The 4998-nt window shown below is 34.2% G+C and overlaps 2 long non-coding RNA genes across 3 annotated transcripts; one reads left to right on the top strand and one right to left on the bottom strand.

Annotated features, from left to right (window-relative positions):
• The first annotated feature begins 1084 nt into the window (after window positions 1-1084).
• Window positions 1085-2093, top strand: LOC111374960. 2 transcript variants are annotated; one of them, XR_002699230.1, is made up of 3 exons: window positions 1088-1254; window positions 1325-1404; window positions 1746-2093. It is a non-coding gene; the product is annotated as an uncharacterized LOC111374960 (long non-coding RNA). The 2 variants fall into 2 exon arrangements; XR_002699229.1 differs by having other exon boundaries at window positions 1085-1254; window positions 1325-2093.
• A 570-nt stretch (window positions 2094-2663) lies between these two features.
• LOC111374958 lies at window positions 2664-4228 on the bottom strand. The gene is made up of 3 exons (XR_002699228.1): window positions 4067-4228; window positions 3917-3996; window positions 2664-3044 (listed from the first exon to the last, which is right to left on the bottom strand). It is a non-coding gene; the product is annotated as an uncharacterized LOC111374958 (long non-coding RNA).
• Between the last annotated feature and the right edge of the window lie 770 nt (window positions 4229-4998).

The following is a 4998-nucleotide window of genomic DNA, read 5'->3' as shown; positions in this document are numbered from 1 at the left end:
ATCAACGTTAATAACGCTACAGCTTGCTAATAGAACACTCTACGATCACGAGAAGTAGAGGATGTGCTCATAAAAGTAGGAATTCTAATATTTCTAGTGGATTTCATAGTGCTGGACATAGAAGAAGATAGAGATATTCTAGTTTATTTTGGGCCGATCATTCTTAGCAATGGATCGGACCCTAACTGACATAGATAAGGGTAAGCTAATATTGAGAGTGGATGACAAGCAAGAGATGTTCAATATTTGCACTACATTTGAGTCACCTTCCATTTGATTGCTATAGAATTGATGAAGAAGAAGCCACCTGATCAACAAAGCTGTCAACATTGAAAATCAAATTTTGGTGGACTTCTGAGTAAAATGAGAACGGAGAGTTCAAGATTTTGAGAGTAAAAAGAGGATACAGGGCTAAAAATTGTATGGAGTGCGAGGCCGAAAACTTTCTATTTGAACCACCATAAGGAATCATGTTGTTGAGTGTAGCTAAAGATTTTAAATTAATCGCTTATTGGGAGGCAACTCAATTTCTTACCATTTTATTTATTTTATATTTTGTAGTTGCATTGCATATAGTCTATTAAGGCATATTAGTTTTAGGCATGTTTCTATTTTAATATGATGTTCTTCATATCTATATTAAGCTTACTAAAATAAAATCATATATTGGAGTAGAAAATACATGTGGCACATTTTTCAAGGCTTTAGGGGAATTAAAAAAAAGTATAAAAAAAAGTTATCGTACATGCCATATTATGACTTTTAAACCTTTTTTTTACTCTTATATTTATCTTCTTCTTTCAAAGGTACAGAGATATCGAATGGGGGAAGCTTAACAAGTTGAAGAATGGAATGGCATGATCTAAAAAGCCAATATCAGATAGAAAAATTCGGGGATTATCTTCTTCCTTCCTTTTCTACCCTTTTTGTACTAGATTATACGTTAAGACATTTAGGACAATGTCTACTTTAAATTTGGAGGTAAAAAAAAAAAAAAACATTGAATTTTTAGTTTTACTATTCTTATGGCGATAATTTGGACAAAAACGCGTGAATGGCTTTAAAAATTATGAAAATTACAGAAACACCCCAGAAGGACAAAAGTCGTCTAAAAGCCATTCATTTTTCAACGCTATTGGACAGAACAATTCATCCCCGTTTCTCTATTGGATCGAGCAGAACGCCGAAGAAAAATCGTCTCTGATTGTCGACGGCGAGCATTTGGGTTTTAGGAATCGATAACTTCCAGCTATTGTAAGGGTTTTTCTCCATTATTGTTGTGTTTAGGGTTCGTACGTCTTTAACCCATTTCTCTGTTGGACAGAACAAACCGCCCATTTTCGAGTAGTAGTTAACGGTCGACGGCGAGCACTTGGGACTTCAGATCGACGACTTCCAACTATTGTAAGGGCTTTTCTCCATTATTGTCGTGTTTAGAGTTTCTGCGTGTTTCAGTTTCGAAATTAATGTCGGGACAAAGCTCCGTTTCTGGTTTGTGTTCTGAGTTTGAAATTGTGTCAGCACATTTTTATTCATATTCATTTATCTTTTCATGAAGAGTAGTAACCCCAAAATTTGTGAAGGTAGAATCCAGTAATTTGATAAGTTTGAAATCTAAAATACCCATGGTGTAAAAATTAGCAACACATTTAACATGAAACAAAATTGCTATAACTGGAGATATTTGGCATATAAATTGTAAAACCAAAGTCTTCAGTTGGCTTTATTTTATTTATTTGTCTTAGCCTACCTCAAGTTGATGCATTTCCACCAAATCTAAAGAAGCTGACGATTTCAAGCACCCTACTTGATTGGGATCACTGTCTACTCTAGGAATGTTGGAAAATCTTGAGATCCGTCAGTTGAAAGATGATGCATTTAAGGGAGACCGATGGCAGACAGAGAAGGGAGGATTCCGTAATCTCAAATTCTTGTATATTGGAATACTGATTTTGTATTTTGGGAGACACTTAGTTTTGTTTTTGTAATTGAACTAGGACCGACTGATCTTGTTATTTGGTGCAAGTTGCATCGTGATTAACTGTATTTATGGTTTCTATTAATGAAAAGGCTTTTCATATTACATTTGAACATTCTCCTTCCAGGTTATTATTCAATGTTCAGAATATTGTAATGAATGATATAGCAGTTATATACTTTTAAGAAGATGTTTATGTAACTAGTGAATGATATAGCAGGTTATTCAATGTTCAGAATATCTTAGTGAATGATATAGCAGTTATATACTTGGCGATTTCATGTAACCAACTTGTCTTCGTCATGCAACCAGCTTGTATTGAGTAAATGTGCTGGCTATTGGTTACCTGATTTTGTAATTAGATGCAAGTTGCATCGTTTAATCGCAGACTGTATGTATGGACCAGTAGTATTATTGTGCTAGAATTTCAAGTTATTATCCTAATTCCAGGTTACATCTTTGTGCTACAATTTCAGGTTATTATCCTAATTCCAGGTTATAAAATTGTGCTAGAATTTCGGCCACTAGCATGTGTGATTGTGTGTTTAAGATAATGGCATGTTTTGATTTTGGCTTATTTTCAATTTGAAACTGGTGGTAATCCAATCATTCTTTTTTAAGACACACACCCAATATCAACAAGGAATTGTTTTCTAATTCATCCACGAATTGAATCAAGAATCACTAAGCCAACTTAATCATGTATTACATGATCAAATGATAAAAAATGATACCATTCTTTGATCTTGACTTGAACGTTCAACTTTAACAAAAAAATACCAAGCAAACAATTGATCATCATAAATGAAACAAAATCATTGAACACAAGTTCAATTTTAACAAAATATTACCAAGCCAACTTAATCATCTATTCCGTGCCAACTTATTATGTCCTTCTTACATATAGTAAACAGCATTCTAATGGCAAATAGAGTCTTCCTCTCCGCCTCCATCATTTTCACGATTCCCTTACCACAGTCCGGACATCGCTTCTTATCTGGACAATTGAAAGAAAATGGGAAGAAAGAACAGGGGTATTTGTCGTAGTTGTAGAGATCCTGGGCAGCTGCAGCGGTGATAACAAGAAGTTATTAATCAATTGAAGTCATAACACGACAAAATTTCATGATTAAATACAGCAACATGGAACAAAATAGCACAACATTTAACGAATGGGAAAGTTGGTGTCTCGAACGGGCCAGGAATGTCTAACAACCAAAAGGAAAAACACAGGCAACGGAGAAATCTATAAATAACTACATCTACCATAACGAATGGCCACTTCATTCTGATCAGGAAAATCTAGGGGATACAACTCCGGTAATGTCAATATTTGACAGGCTTACCTCTTATTTGTCCGTGGTAACGGAGAAAACGCAGGAAACAGAGAAATCTATAAATTATTTTATTTGAAACTATAAGAACGTAAAATTATATTACAGGCTTGGGCTAACAATATTTGATAGGTACCTCTTATTTGTCCCTGGTATCTGGTGCTAATATTTGATCAAACAATTTGGGTGCTCCTTAATTTCGTTGTAGTTTTCAATTGTCTTATTCATAAATTTTTTTTTATAAAGGAAATAAGAGAGATGTAAAGAATTTAAATTCTTTAATTTTGCTTCCAATTCAGGTTTGAAGAGCAGAAAATGCAAAATTTCTTAGATCTCAAAACATGCCAATTCCGTCAACTTGAATTTCCTTTTTGAATCTCAATTGTTTCACATGGTCTTTTTAGTTTCTCGCAACAACTACTTAAAAACGAGGGTCAATTTCGAACTCAGAACACAAACCTAAATCGGGACTTTTGTCCCGAACCAAAAAATGAACGACGGAACTCAAAACACAAACTAATAACGGAGCTTTGTCCCGACATTAATTTCGAAACTGAAAGACGCAGAAACCCTAAGCACAAAAAAAATGGAGAAAAGCCCTTACAATAGTTGGAAGTCGTCGATCTGAAGTCCCAAGTGCTCCCCGTCGACCGTTAACAACTACTCGAAAATGGGCGATTTGTTCTGTCCAACAGAGAAATGGGTTAAAGACGTACGAACCCTAAACACAACAATAATGGAGAAAAACCCTTACAATAGCTGGAAGTCATTGATCCCTAAAACCCAAGTGCTCGCCGTCGACGGTCAGAGACGATTTTTCTTCGGCGTTCTTTTCGGTCCAAGAGAGAAAGGGGGATGAATTGTTCTGTCCAATAGCGTTGCAAAATGAATGGGTTTTAGACGACTTTTGTCCTCCAGGGGTGTTTTTGTCATTCTCATAATTTTTAAAGCCATTCACGCGTTATTGTCCAAATTATCGCCAGCTCAGCAATTAGGTATGCCCTTCGGTAGCTACTGATGTACCAGTAGCATTATTGATTAAAAAAATTGAAAATTTTGATTTTTTTTTTTTAATTTCAAAAAGATTTCATTGTTTATTGTGTACTTGTGTGGGTCAGGTAAACTTGTCGACGAATATATTTGGAATCATTTGTTAACCTATGAACTGTGGATAGGTTACATATTTAAATTGATTGATTCTTATCCATGTAAAGCTTGATACTATTTTATTTGCACAAATCAATTAAATTTAGCATTATAAAGTAATTGGTTGATTCATATGCTTGATAAGTTAAAATAATAGAACTTAGATGCTAAATCCAAAAATTAGAACGATTTATAACCTTCGACCAAATTTGGAATAGTTTGTGGGTGATTTTACTGTTGTGGGAGATATGGATATAAATGGAAATTCCATGTATGTAAATTCTTGTCTAGATTGTATAGGGGTGATATGATGAAAATTAGGTGAAAATCTTATATTAGAGGTCAATTTTTTAGAATAGATGTTTAATGAGGACATTGCACTAATTATGACAAAAAGGGAGAAAAAAGGGGAAAAAAGAGAGAGAAAAAACTTCCTCATTGTAAAATGTCTCATCGTAACCTTTATGACTCAAATGATTAAATTCATATGGGTATCTAAAAACCTAATGCCCTATAATTATCTAACTTTAGAGTTATCAA

The sequence above is a fragment of the Olea europaea genome, unplaced genomic scaffold (assembly GCF_002742605.1).
Source record: "Olea europaea var. sylvestris unplaced genomic scaffold, O_europaea_v1 scaffold1318, whole genome shotgun sequence".
NCBI lineage: Eukaryota > Viridiplantae > Streptophyta > Magnoliopsida > Lamiales > Oleaceae > Olea > Olea europaea.
This window is presented reverse-complemented; position numbering and strand designations above follow the sequence as displayed.